This window comes from Dipodomys spectabilis, unplaced genomic scaffold, assembly GCF_019054845.1.
Source record: "Dipodomys spectabilis isolate Male_0828 unplaced genomic scaffold, ASM1905484v1 ptg000126l, whole genome shotgun sequence".
Classification (NCBI taxonomy): domain Eukaryota; kingdom Metazoa; phylum Chordata; class Mammalia; order Rodentia; family Heteromyidae; genus Dipodomys; species Dipodomys spectabilis.
In genome coordinates, this window is record NW_024870803.1 from 2,134,629 (window position 1) to 2,149,784 (window position 15,156).

General features: G+C 45.2%; 1 long non-coding RNA gene across 1 annotated transcript; it reads left to right on the plus strand.

The window, feature by feature from the left end:
• Positions 1–2,974: 2,974 nt before the first annotated feature.
• LOC122116103 lies at positions 2,975–10,269 on the plus strand. The gene is made up of 3 exons (XR_006148896.1): positions 2,975–3,386; positions 4,337–4,550; positions 9,135–10,269. It is a non-coding gene; the product is annotated as an uncharacterized LOC122116103 (long non-coding RNA).
• Positions 10,270–15,156: the final 4,887 nt, after the last annotated feature.

A 15,156-nucleotide genomic window follows, 5' to 3' on the forward strand; every position in this document is an offset into this window, starting at 1 on the left:
ACAATGCTGAAAGCATTAGAACATGTAAGTATGTGGAAATAGAATTAACTCCCTCCCTTTATAGCTACTCTAAACTAAAGGAACAAAATAAAAATTTAGCAGCCCCCTCCCTCAAAAAAGGAAGTGGAAAGGTATCAGGATGTCAGTTGTCATCTCCATTGGTGGTAGATTAGATAGCCTTCCAGTGTCAGGCTACCATGTTTGTAGATGAATGGCCTTGGGCTTTAAATTATTTTTTAACACAAGAAAATAAATCAACCATAGAATAACATGGACTCCTTTCAGTGAGGCGTATTCAGATAAAGCATTTGCAAAATGAAAAGCTTTGCCCTTTTAGCCACCCCAGTGTATAACAGCTGCCTTTTTAAACCACAAACACGATACTTCCAGATGCAGTACTACCACTGCACTGCAGCTAAATGTTAACTGACAGTGTAAGGTTGCTACACATTTGACCCTCAATGTAACTTTAGAGGTGAAAACCCTCAGCCAGGATGCAGATCCTTGTGCCATGCAATCTGACCTTCATTCCATATTTAAGAGGAATCTTCAACAAAACAGAACTGTAATAATTACAGCACCGTGAGAGTGAATTAAAATGCATTTTGTTTTGATCGACTTTCAGACTGATGACTCGTGATTTTAATTTCAATAGTGTTCCCCTGGATTCAGTTACATGGGTGCTTTTCCTACAGGATACATCACTGATTAATTCTTTACAATATTAAACAGATTTCATTGGATTCATGGTCTGTGAGTTTAAATAGCTAATGTGGGTAAACATTTTACAAGTGAAGGGTATAACTGCAATGCTCCACACATTTAATCAAATGCCATTTATCTTTTATTGAAATTTAACTCAAAGATAGAATGTATTTTTCCTGATTGGGTTATAGATTGATGTCTTCTAGACTAAGTTTACAGAGAAACCAGGGAGAAAATAAGAAGACTGAAATGTATAGAGTACCTACAACATAAAACACTGCAGTTACTGAACACAAACAGCTCAAAGTTAATGATTATCACCATTTTACAGTTGAAGAAACCAAGGATTAGAAGGTTAATTAGTTAACATGATTCCTGTCCCATAGTCAGTAAATACTGGGGACATAATTTCACATAGACTCTCAAAGCCCTGAGCAACAAAGGTATAGAGCTGCCCCTTCTGTAAGATAAGTTCAGATGCCTAGAAGTTATGTCTTTTCATGAGTAAAATTACCATCATTTCAGTCTCTCTCTTTTCACAGTATTCTAGACAATGGTAACCTTAGAGCTTCTCAGACATTAAGCTTATATATAATTGAAATACTTCTGGTGTTGTCCAAAAAGGAGAAGAAGAAGAAGATAGTTGTGCTGGGTATAAAAGGTCATCCAGGTAGCTTCTTTTCTAACAAACTATGGAACAGTGAATACATTGAGCAAGTAACTCAGTCTCTGAAGGTTGACTTAAGTCTTGGGAAATTCTGAAATCCTATAATTCTGAAATAAGGTGCCTCAGCAATCAGTAAGGCTTGGTTGTAATTTTGTGTATAGGATAATCTTAGGTACTGATGAATAGTCACATAATGATATTAAGAAATGTGTTTTTTAATCTTTACATAGCTGATTTTGATTTTGCACTTACTGAAATTATTTAAAATATGTTTAAAAATTATATTTAAGGGCTTTTGTTTCATTTAGCCAGTACAGTACAATTCTTACAATGTGATAAAAAGTGGAGCAATGAGTCCCTCCATGGAGAAATTTATCTTATAAGTAGAATGTGACAATTCCTTAAAGGCGGGGTCTTGTTCTTCTTTCTGTTCTCTTTCAAAAGAGTTCACATTCAACAGTCACTTCTTCGCATAAAAGAAAGAAAAAAGACAGAAATGTAGACCAACTTGGAGTCTAAGGAGAGGAGCACCCAGCTGTGGAAGCTGCTTAGAGCAGCTTTTGGAAATCTCAAAGGTTCCTCTGTCTTCCAATGACATAAAGGAGACTTAGAAAAGACTCACCCTAGTATTCATTTTTGGGTTTTGCTCTTGCTTTATGTGGTATTGGGGATAGTATCTAGGGCCTGTACACACTAGGCAAGCCCTCTACCATTGAGCTACATTGAGCTGCATTTTGAGGAAGAGTCTAATTACATAGCTCAGTCTGGTCTTGAGATCCCTGTGTCTTCTGGACTGTCCTCAACTTCTCAATCGTCCTGCATCTGCTTCCCAAGTGTTGTGATTACAGGCATAAATTACCAAGCCTGGCCTTCAGAGTCTCAAGAAGTATTTTGGAGTATAAAAGTTACCTCTCAGCAAGAAGCATTTGAGGCAAAGTAGGCCAAAGCACCCATAGTCCACTGAATGTATAACAGGTCAGAAATAAATACCTTGTTTTAATAGTAAAAGAATCTGTATAATGTACTGATATCTTCTCCAATTCACTCTTACTTTGTTATTTATTTGGGTATCTAATTTAAAAAGCAGTTATTCACAGCCCTGGTATTCATTACAGCCTTATCAGTCTTTAAATTCTGAAATACTTGTGTGGTATTGAGTAGTCTGTGCTGAGCTACTCTCCCAGAAGCCATGGGGCTCTTCCCCTAGCCCAGCAGCCCTGACATAACACCTTGCACCTTGCTCCCTTCAGTCCTGGCACATTCTGACCCTACCCATTTTTAGAGACATCTTTCATTTTTGACAGAGTTTGAGCTGAGGGCCTACTGCTTGCTAGGCAGGTGCCATACTGCTGAGCCATGCCTCTAGCCCTAGTATTTGAAATATTACATCTATTTCTATCAACCTCTTTACATACTTACAAAATTATTTTCATGTTTCTATGCCCATTGAACCTGAGTTTACTAGTCTTCACTAATTGCAATGATAATATTTCACAGTAGAACTATTTCTGTTGTGCTCTCTCCAGGCCTTTGTAGCAATTCTTCTTCCCTCACTGCGCTGCACACAGAGCTCTGATGAGGCCAGCAGTTACTCTTCCCTGATTCTGTCTAAGGCAGTCAGTAAACATGTCTCCCATTTTATACATCTTCAAGGGCCACCAACTTGATTAACTGGAGTAATTGCATTGCATTTTTCTGAACATCTCTTGTTAGTAAGCATTGTTTTTAGATGAGAATAAAATGTAGTGCTATAAAATGAGTAACACTTTTTGTCTAACAGTTCTAAAATGTGTGCCCTATATTTACAGTGTAATTCTGGAATTAAGTAGTGAGAAGCTGTAAGCCAGAGCTGTGACAGAGTGGTACGGGGCATTGCCTGTGGTAGCAGCATTTCTCTGTCCAGGTACAGCTGTCAGAGGAGCAGAGAGCCTGTGAGAAGGGAACCAGGAAAAGAAACTGCTAAACTGTGAAGTCAGAAAAAGAACTTGGACCAAGATGTTTGGAGACAAGTCTGGTAAGTTTCTCATCAGCTGACATGCCAGCAATAAGCCGCCGCCTCCTCCGGTTCCTCTCTGGGTGGCCGGGATGTTGGTTCGCCAAGACGGCAGACTCTCATCTGTGCCAGGTCCCTGACCTCTTAGACCAAAGGCCATTCTTGACTTTCTCCTCTCCCTCAGCTGACCAGGTTTCAACACTGCAGCTGGTCCCATGCCTAGTTTCATGAAGACACACTTGCACTGGGTCACACAGCCCCACCCAGGCCCTGTCACTCTGGGTGGGGGGAGGGGAGGAGTCTGAGACAGTAAGAGGCAGGCTGGCCCAAGTCACAGGCACTCAGAAGCTAGGCTACTGGGAGACGGAAGCCTTTCATGTCTGGGCTCAGACAACTGGTTTGGGACCTTTTAATAAGTGCTTCCTTCTGCATTGGGAAAATAGGAGATAATAATACCCTAGCCCACAACTAGCCATCTGCCAGGGCTATAAGAACTACTTCTCCAGATGGTGTGGGAGGATTGTCCTTAGACTCAGAGCTCTAAGGCAGAGTCCTGAAACCATCCTCCCCAGACACTGTACCATCAACCTCGGGGGAGGGTTCGAGGCCACATCCAAGCTTCAAATCTTTGTCTCGCCATGTACCAGCAGCAACTTAAACTATCAACTTCTCTCTTTTCTCACCTATGAAATGGGATAAGACAATGTAAAGGTACTAGGATTGCATGAGTACAGGAAGCAGAAGGGATTGGCAGAATGCTCAGGACACACAGTAAGCTTTCAATAATCACATCCTTTTACAAACGGAAAAGAACAGAACCTGACAGAGCACAGATTTACGTTGCACATGTGTTCTGAAATGCGTGTGTAAACCTCATCCCCTCCACTGGCGTTGTACCCACACAGTCTGCTGGAAGTGCATGGTCATCAGTTTTCGCTGCGCCGGCTGCACAGACCATTTCCTCTCCCCAGGACTGCTGACAGTAGGCAGCAGGACAAACAGCTTGAAGAAAAGGAGCCTGGATCCCAGGCTGGCTGTGCTGCCAGCCTTAGCACGCTTCTGGGAATCTGGCTGGAGGCCTCCAGACCCAAGCTCTCCAAGACCCAGTTGTCAGCACCCCACAAGCAGCTCTGCAGCATCAAGCAAAGGGAAGTCTGCCTCCTCTTGCCCCTGCCTGCCCTGGAAGTGAGTACCTGCTCTGCCAGTTAGGGGAAGACCCAGAGCTCATGTCTGCTGGGCAGGAAAGGAGCCAAGTGTACAGACAGAGGCTGTCCTCAGCGCCGGGTGGCTCGCACCACCACACCTGTGTGCACTGCACTGTGCTACTTAGCCCACACAGCTGCAGGCTGACCCAGGGTTTAACACTCACAGCGGGAGCCAGGTACCTGTAAACAGTTCTTGCCACTCTGGAGGCTGAGATCTGAGGACCATGGTTTGCAGCTAGTGCAAGCTGACAAACTCCACCAAATACCCACCAAAAAAGCCAGAAGAAGAGCTGTGGCTATAGTGGTAGAGTGCTAGCCTTGAGCAAAACAAGACAAGGACAGTGCCCAGCCCCTGAGTTGAAGCATCCAGTCCTGGTACCAAGAGGGGAGAAAAAAAACACCAGCCCAAGGAGGTGGGGGGAGGGGAGGGAGCGCCAGGGTGCTTGCCTTTCCTGCCCACTCAGCAAAGCCGTGCTTCCTTCCCATCTCACCAGACATTTGGTCAGCAACAGCAATAAGTCTGCTTTTTTTCTTTCCAGTTCTAGGGCCTTTGCTTTGCTTTGCTTTTGCCAGTCCTGGGTCTTGAACTCAGGGCCTGGGCACTATCTCTGAGCTTCTTTTGCTCAAGGCTACCACTCTACCACTTGAGCCACAGTGCCACCTCTGCCTTTTCTGTTTAGATGGTACTGAGGAATTGAACCCAGAGCTTCATACATGCTAGGTAAGCACTCTACCACTAAACATTTCCAGCTCCTAGGTTTGAAATCAGGGCTTGGGTGCTGTCCATGATCTGTTTTGGTCAAGGATAGTGTTCTATCACTTGAGTCCAGGCTCCACTTCCAGCTTTTGGGGTGGTTACTTGGAGATAAGAGTCTCACAGACCTTCCTGCCTGGGCTGGCTTTGAACTGCAGTCCTCAGATCTTAGCCTCCTGAGTAGCTACGGTTATAGAAGTGAGCAACAGGAGCCATGCTAACTTTTCTTTTCTCTGTCTTGATTTGTTTTCCTAATCAGACACCATGGATCAAAATAGATCTTGTTTTGGAGAACTTAAAAATCTGGTAGTAGGATAGGAAAAGACAAAAGTGTAGGTAATACACATACAGACGGCTCCTGTGAGTCTTTTGTCAGATTATATGTGAAGCATGTGATGGCAGACCCCTGGTAGGCTCCCTGGCCTCCTCCTGAAGAAGTGTCACCTCTCCCAAGACAAGTCCCCACTCAGCCACACCAGGTCCCCAAGTCTGCCTCCCATTGCTAGACATCTTCCACTACCAGTCCCCAAGGTCATGCTCATGGTCTCCAGAAAGTGTTCACCAATGGAGCCACAACTTTGCCTCAGGGATTTTCAAAGAATACACATGATTTTCAGTGCATTGTTTTAAAATGCAGGTCAGAGCACACAGAGATAACCTAACTGAAAGGAAAAAGGAAAAGCCCAGCACTGGTGGCTCTCACCTATAATCCTAGATACTCAGGAAGCTGAGATCTGAGGACTGTAGTTCAAAGCCAGCCCAGGCAAAAAAGTCCATGAGACTCTGATCTCCAACAAATTACCCAAAAAGAAAGCCAGAAGTGGAGTTGTGGCTTAAATGGTAGAGCACTAGCCTTAAGAAAAAGAAGCTCAGGGAAAGTGCCCAGGCCCTGAGTTCAAGTCCCAGGACTGGGGGGAAAGAAAAGTAAAAGGAAGTTTTCAAATAAACTGTTTGAGACTCGGAAGTCTGGCTTCACGGGAATTGAGTACCCCATTGTTACACTAACATTGAACGAAACTTTCCCTTGCATTGTGTGTTTTTTTCCCTAAGTGTACCACTGTGTCAGTACATCCCTGGACATGATTCAGTCTGCAGTCATTGAGACCCTAACATTGTAAGGGACTTAGGAAGAATCTTCTTCTGGAGATCTCTTTAATACAATAATTTAATGATTTTAATTATTTTAATACAGCTATACCACAGTTATGAAATAAGTAAAGGTAATAGCATACATACACACACACAAAAATCGTGGGTGAGCTGAAATTCACTTAGTGAGTAACACGGTCTTAAACTCAGGGCAAAGCCTACGAGAGTCACATGGTCTGAACTAGTGGAAAGCAGACAGCCTTTTGTCCCCCAGCCTCCCCTCCCCCAGCCTCCAGTCCAGCCGCTTCCTCTTCCTCTTCTTCCACTCTCTGTGTCATTGTGGGGGTTCAAATGCGGTTTCCCATTACCTCCTAGATCTCTCCAGGCACCGCCTGTGAGTGGTTGTAACTTACTGTAATCATGAAACTTGCTTGTAAAGCATGATAGGACTTTGTGTTTATAAGGGATGCATATTAGCACCATAATGTGTACATTGCCTGAAGGCAGACTGTGCTAGCATCTTAATTCAGCCTTTTTAGAAACAGTCTACATGAGACTGGTCATTCTTTGTGCTTTATTTGACATTGTGTTGTGTAGTCTAAGGTTGTTCTTAGAGTACTTACTTGCAATGTCATTCCAATAAGGAAAAAGGGGAGAGTACATGAAGAAGAAGGGAGAAAAAGGGAAAGAAATCAGAAAAGGACAAGTCACCCTTGCAGAGAAATGAACCTAAGAGCAGTTTTGTTTTTCAGGTTCTACATGGGAAGCACTGCTTCTCGCTTGCTCCACATAGGTGTCTCTCAAGCCAGGCGTTCATGTGGCCATGCCCCTTGTCTGTGTCCTAAGGTTCAAGTTGACTCAAAGCAGCTCTACAGAGTCTTAAGTTCTTGTGCCCTGTTCAGAGTCATTTATAAGACTTTCATTGTTGTCTTCTGAATGTGTCAACCCTTGAAAAGTATTAGAAAATGTTCAAAAGAGTTCTCCAATCTGTCACCTGCCTTTGTTGGAATGAAATTACTAGGCCACTCCGCAAAACTTTTTTTAAAAAATTACTATTTTCTCTCAAGAGTGAAACTGACACCTTAGCTCTACAGAGAAAATCCCATGTTAATTAAACCTCACAGTTTGCTCTATCTGGGCCTGACCTGCACAGCAATGCACAGCTCCTATCAGCCAGCAGATCCAGCCAACAAGCTCGGGCACCACTGCTCAGCCCAGGCAACAAATCCTAGACCATTTCAGCCCTCAAGGGGTGCGATCCCCACATTGTAAAAGAGAGAATTTGCAAAGCTGTAGTCTTCCTATCTTGATTTAAACTGCACCTGTGGTAAAGAGGGGATGCATGGCTTCTGGGCGCACAGATGACTTCCGTGTGATGCTGATCCCTGATAGGACTAAACAGTGAGGGCTAGAGGATCCCGGAGAGGTGAGGCCTCCCAGCGCCCAGGCAGCTGCCACTGCTGCTGCCTCCACATCTGTCTGTTTTCCTCCTCAGCCCCAGCACTGAGGGACCCATCTCTTTCCAGCTACTCCAAAGGTTTCTCCACTAGGCCTCTCCCCGAGCCTGCCTCCGGTGGATACCGCTTCCCAGCTTCTCCCCCACCTGCTGCCTCCAAAAACACACAAATTAGTGAAAGGACAGAGGAGTTTCAGTTACACAAAAGGTCAAGGAGTTGTAAAAATGGCCAACATTGGGAAGATTACAAGGTTGCTAAAGAATCTCGGAATTCTCTCCATGGTGGTTCCCAGAGCCTGACCTCATTTACATTTCAGTAGAGACCTGGGTCAACCACTTAGAATATTTCCAGAACATTCTTATTAATCTTCTGCGTAGTTGGAGGTTCCAGGGCTGTACCTATCTCTTGTGGCGTCCAGGCCCCATACCTGACCTTGAAACAGAGAGACACTCTTCCTCCTGCCCTCGGGGCGGGCGCAGGCTTCTCATTCTGCCCTGCCTGCCACCTGGCCCCTCGGGGAGCGCCTCCTGTGGAGGCCTTGGGCTCCATCCTCACTGCCCCCCCCCTGGAGATTCTCCCAGCTCCCATTCAGGCGTCTTCAGGCACCTCCTGGGCTCATGCCTGCCTACTCCGGTGTGGAGAGGGCAGGTCCCTCTCATGCTCACTGGACTTAAGTTTACCTGTCAAGGAAATAAGGCATGGAAACAGAAGGCTGTGCCTCTGCGGTGTGACTCCAGCAGGCCGCCTGAGCCTAGCCACGTCAGTGACAAAATCGGAATAGCAATAATACCACATCATGGGGGCACAGTGACTGAAATGAAGCCTCTGTGGGCTCCGCTGGGAGTGCAGCTCAGGAGCAGGGCACTTAATTACCATGCCCAAGGCCCTAGGTTATACCCCAGCACTGAAAAAAAAAATCAGATAATACTTACAAAGCCCATCTCATATGCCTTGTACATACTGATTGCTTGGAATTGTTTTTTGCGTTTTGTCAGTCATGGGGCTTGAACTCTGGACCTGGGCGCTGTCCCTCAGCTCTTCAGCTCAAGGCTAGTGCTCTACCACTTAAGCCACAGTGCCACTTTCCAGTTTTCTGGTGGTTCATTGGAGATGAGTCTCATGGACTTTCCTTGCCAGGGCTGGCTTTGAACCACGATCCTCAGATCTCAGCCTCCTGAGTAGCTAGGATGACAGGCGTGAGCCACCGATGCCCAGTGGCTTTTGTATATTTTAATTCTTTCTAACATCCAGTAACTTCTCTCAGACTGTATCCTCAGAGATGCTCCAGAAACCTGAGCAACTGACAAAGCGGAGGACCAAGTGTTGTCCTGGGGAAACACTTGAGCGCTTTCAGGAGCATTGAACAGAAGCAACTTGTCACCCAGACAAGAGCAGGGAAAGTGGTGCAGGCAGAGCTGTTGGAGCTGCTGACATCGCTCAGTGGGAGAAGACCAGAAGGAAATCTCCAGCTGAGTGGAAGAGCCAACTTGTCCAGAAGAGGGGAGTAACAATGGGTATGCACAGAGCTGGATGAAGGCCCCATCTCGCTCTGCAGCGGAGAGATGTACTTTCTCCCCTATGTTTCCCTCCCCCTCTCCCCTGTGACACCGCATTCTTGGGAAATCTTCACGGTGATTTTGGTGGCCTAAAGTCATCCACAGCGGCCTGGGCGACTGGTTCGCGCATAGCAGCCACTTGACCCAAGGCTGGCTCTTCAATCCAGTCCCTGCTTCAAGCTTGCTGAAGTGGTCACCCAGACAGGATCCTCCATTTTGGGTGTGATTGTTGGCTAGGGGTGAGGGCACTTTAGGGATCTTGGAATGAAAGTCTTAGCAACCGTGGTGAGAGGTGCCAAGGCAGGAAGCTGCCACCGAGAATAGCACAGCGAACCTGGAGAAAAATGTTCTTGTTGACACCCTTTGAACCCTGCATTCATTAATGTTCCATCCCCTTTTGCCAATTACCTCGGTCCGTAAATCTGCCTCGAGTTTAAGCTGATTAGGGCTAGTTTTCACAGCACTTAGAGTGCAAGTTCCCATTTACCGGCTTTGTTCAAAGCCCCTGCTCTTCTGCCTCTGACTCAAGCTCATCGCCCCTCATCCCACAAGTGCCCCGAGATTGTCCTGACAGTGCCATCATGACATCACACAAAACATCAGAAATTCCTTCAATACGCACAGCAGTGGCCGCGTGGCTTCCTCAGAGGGAGGGAGTTTGAGAGCCACTCCATACCGTTTCCACTGCTGACTTCATTCTCGGAGCAGAGCCCTGCTGCAGGTGCCTGAGTGACAGGCAAAGCCCAGCAGAACCCCACGCCTGCCACATTGCCCAGAACTTCTACTAAGACTGCTTACACTGACTGCCGAGTTTAAGGGACAAGGAAAGTTTCACAAATTTTGGCAAATGCCTTCCACCATATGTTCCCTTGTAATAAAATTGAGAATTTGACCAACAGTAGTTCTACAAGTTGTTGTTTTTAACTTAAAGCTACATAGTTGCAATCTCAGAGAATTGTAAACAGGGAAATAACTATATAAAGTATCTTTAACAACCAATTAGACAGATTTCTTCAATCTGATCAAATTCATTATATCCCCCCCTCGATTGTTAATGGGATTTTAGAAAATCCATAACTCACTTTTTGTCTCAAATACTGGTATACCAGGTTTTCATTGTTTAGCTTTCTTTTGAATATTTTCTCTCTATAAGGAAATTCTTTTTCAAGATGGAGAACTTCCAAAAATCTGCCTAGCTCACCATCGCCCTTTTCTGTCATCCTGGTGGGCAGCAGCCGGGCCATTAGACACCCAGGTTTTCCTTTCTCATATCCACTTCCAGACTTTGAGATTACCATGCACTGAAGCCACTCTGCAGGAAAACAAAGACCTCTAACCCATGTCATCTCTTGTACTTTATCTTTCTTCTCTTCTCTCTTACTCTATATACCCCAGCTCTTCCAAAATCAAGTGCCAGGAGTCCCAATTCCACAGAGTCTTTAAGAACAGAAGCCGTGAAAAGCTCACTCGTGCTGCCACAGAAGTTGTTTGTGTGCAGGCTGTTGGTTGAGAATCACAAGTTCTTTGCAAAGAAGGGTGAAGGTGAGATAGTTGCGCACACCTGAATGTCTTTAGTGCCACTGAATTGTACACAGCCAAAATGGTGGGGTTCTTTTTCACAGTAAAAACAAATGTAACTCCCTGTCCTGTATACTTTATAACTAAACGCAGATGTATCACTTATATGCAAGAAGAATAAAGAAGTTGCTCTGGTACAGGGGTAAAGCAAGGTCGTTCCGGAAGAAAGTGTGGGATCGAACAGTTTGCATGCCTCCTTTGCCAAGTAGCTTTGGGAAAGAGCTCTGTCCATTAAAGCACAGAGAAAAAGCCAGGCACCAGGGTGGTGTAGGCAGGAGCAAGATGAATGACTGTGGGTGTTCAGTTTCCACCTTTCATGCTTTGTCCCCCTTCTTGATTCACATGCAGATTACCCAGACCAACTCCTCACTAAACAGTCTTTCTTCACTCTAGTTTGGAAAGTAGTGGAGCATCTAAATATTTATGAGGCATTTTCCCCAGATTTCTGGTGCTCTTGTTGGATGTTGAAGGATGACTTTAATAAATGTGTGTCTGCACACACCACCCGAAGTAGGCAAAGGGGCCACAAGTGGCCGGCACCACAGTTCCCATGAAGAGAAAGAAAAAGCGGGGGACAGGGGTGCAAAAGCTGTTGCCAGGGGAAAAACAAATGGTACATCTCAATACAAAAGAAAACACAAAGTTCCATCTAGCTTTCTGGAGCTGAAAATGTAACCCTGTTGCCAGTCAGTAGTCATGTGCATTAAGACTTTGTCACTGGTAAAGTCGGGGAAATGGCCCTTCTGGCTCTTCCCAGTGATGGAGAAAAATGAAGTACAGAGTTCCATATTAGAAGTCATTTGCTAGAAAACAATGGGCTAGTCAGCTTTCTTTGAAGCCATCTTGCATACATACTCGTTCATTACAGATTGCTTGTTTATGGAGCCCCCAAAGAATGGGTTAAATTTTTATTGCATGGCACATATTCAGTGTTTTTGTCCGCTCACCCCGCCCTACCCACCCCCAGCACCCGGTCATTTAGATACCATTTCCATTATGTTAGCTAAATTCCACTTCGAAGTGAATTCACCCTAATGTGTTCACTTCAAATTATGTCTAGTTATGGCTTAGATTATAAATCATCTTTAATTATAGGTAATCTTTTATGATAGCCTAATAAAAGAATAATATCTTGGTACAGTAGAACTGAAATGGAGACATTTTGATGACCTTAATATTATATTGCCAGAAACAGTCACCTTTCCAAGCTCTGGTTATCTCCCTAGCTTCTCCTTCCTTTCCCTTCTTCAGTGAACAGCAGAGGCCCCAGAACTGACCATGTGCCTGGCCTGTCAATACCACTCACCCCCCACCCCACCCATCCTCCCCCTCCCCACAGCAAGACAGCTTATTAAAAAGTGTAATGTGCTGGGTGCTGGTGGCTCATGCCTTTAATCCTTTAATCAGGAGGCTGAGATCTGAAGATCTGGGTTCAAAGCCAGCCCAGGCAGGAATGTCCACGAGATTCTTATCTCCAACCAACAACCAGAAAACCGGAAGTGGCTCAAGTGGTAGAGCATTAGCCTTAAGCTAAAGAGCTAATGGACTGCACCCAGGCCCTGAGTTCAAGTCCCATGACCAACAACAACAACAAAAAGTATAATGTTCCTTTTTATAGATTACCTCTTCCTTTTGTATGTTAATATACAGAAAGTCAATGTTTTGTTACTTCTAGAAATCTGTCTTGCCCTCTGTATATCACCATTATAATAACAATTTAAATTTGTTTTTAAAAATCTGTCTGAATTCAAGAAATGTTTAGCCTGACTCTTTTCATCTTTTCATCTTCATAAAACTACAGGAAATCCTTCCCACCTGCCATGGCCCCAACAGAGGCAGAGCAGAAAACAGCTCCTACTTCCCTGTGACATAGAGAAGTCTTCCTTCATGTTTGTGTGACAAACTGAAAATCAGTTACTGGTGGTTAATATTCCTTTCTTGGTAGAAGATTATGCAGAACAGTCTCCTGTTTTCCAGCATTTCATTTCCCTTTACCTTAAAGGTCTGGTAGTTGAAAGGCAAATAATAACAGAGCCTAGTCTATTTGTATACATATTCGTGCATAAATGTGTATTCACAAACATAACTGTTGCCTTTTGATGGCCTATGACTAAAACGCAGCGTAAGTCCACGCGTCCAGCTGCTAGGGGCTCTGTGGAAGCAGCAGCATGCGCCCAGCCTGAAGGATCCACCTGCAGCACCGCCCTGCAGTCAGGGCCGGGCCCAGATGGGGCCTGGCCTTGTGTGGGGGAGCAGGCCTCATGGGCTGCAGTGGAAGGCCACGTACGACCTGAGTGAAGCAGGGCGAGGACCCCCAAAGAAACCTTCACCAAGCCGGGCACCAGTGGCTCACGCCTGCCATCCTAGCTACTCAGGAGGCTGAGATCTGAGAATCGCGGTTCAAAGCCAACCCGGGCAGGAAAGTCCATGAGACTCTGCACTCCAGTAAACCACTAGAAAACTGGAAGTGGCGCTGTGGCTCAAGCGGTAAAGTGCTCGCCTTGAGCTGAAGAATGCAGGGACAGCGCCCAAGCCCAGAGTTCAAGCCCCACGACCGACCAAAAAAGAAAAAAGAAACCTTTACCAAAATGATGCTTTAAGTTAGTCTTCCTTGTAAGCCTTTAGCAAACGTGTTTTATTTTCTGGGGGGATGGCATTATCAGTTGTTAACCACTGACTGAAATGGTCAGGCTGAACCACATGAGCAGAAAGGGGAAAGGAGGAATTTTACAGCCCAGAATTCATAAAAAGAGTAAAAGGTTAGGCCCTGGCAGCAGTGTCCTGTTGCAGAACATACTAGAATATTCTAAGACAGGGTACCCTGGTAGACAAATACAGTGGGTAGGAAGAAGAGCACATGAGAGAAGTTGGGGGTGGGGAGAAGACGAGGGAGCAGAGGATAAGCTCTGCTGAGCAGGGACGTTTGTCCAGGAAAATGAAGCAAACATGAGATGTATGTTTTAATTCTATTATGCACTTAGCAAGGAGAAGAACAGGCAGCTTCATACGCCAATGATAATACTGTAAGGGACAGGTTTGGGGAGGAATGTGATGGTAGATACCCAGAGTCAGGATTATGTACAGCTTCATGCTATAAATTCACTCATGGGAATTTACTTTGCATAAATTTTCATGACTGAGCAAAGGTCGAATAATATTTCAAGTGGAAGAAAAAGAAAAACATTGTAGTAGCACTTATTTTTTTTGCTTTGCTGGAATTTTGGTCATAATTATGAACTGAATCATAAGAAATCAACAATAAAATTCGTTATGAGAAAGGTGTGTCTGCGGTTTCTGAGCTCCTGTGTGTGTATTACGTGGGACAGTCTCTCCTTGAATGGCACAGAAGCCTCCAGTGCCACAGGAAAGTGGAGGACCACAAATGTCCAGAAAAGCCGAGTGTAAATACCCTGCAGACAGCCTGACATGGGAACAAACAGTGTGAAGTTCTAGTGAGGTAAATACACATGCTTTGACAGTTCTAATACATTCGAATATAAGCTTATCAGTGATTTCCAACTTGCTTTCTAAAATAGGACCAAGGTACTTAATACTTTTGCTCTAACGGTGAGACCCTCTCTCTATGGAACCTCTCCCTTTCATGTAACAGCAGGAGTTTCCTGCAAACACACATGCTGGGGAGCGTGGTGTCTTCTCAAACCACAGCCTGTCCATTTTCGTATTAAAACTGCAAGAATGGGATGCAAACACCTACCAAGGTGGCTTAACCCAGAACTGAAATGTCGCACACCGTCTCTCTTCTCATCAAGGGGTTTATTTCATGCCATGGTTTTTGTTCTCGAAACATTTTTAAACGTTGGATCCCTGAAACCATATCCCAACTGTTGCACACTGTTTACACATCATTCGCAAACACTGCCGGGAGGACTCAGCCCCAGCTGCTTCCACGGCGCTGCTGGGAGGGGCCACCCTAAAACAGTTACAAGACTCCTGTTTCACAGCTGAGCCTAAATGGACACTGAATTCCAAGTGTCCCTGGCTACCAGCCAAGTTAGCAACTACCCTGCCCCACGTCCTAACGCTTCATGTGGGAAAGGCCCTGTGCAGTTCATCTTGGCCAGCGGCTGTCAGAGACCCCTGGGCTTGTTTCCTTTCCTGAGCTCTACCATCCCAGCCGGGCCACTTTCGACT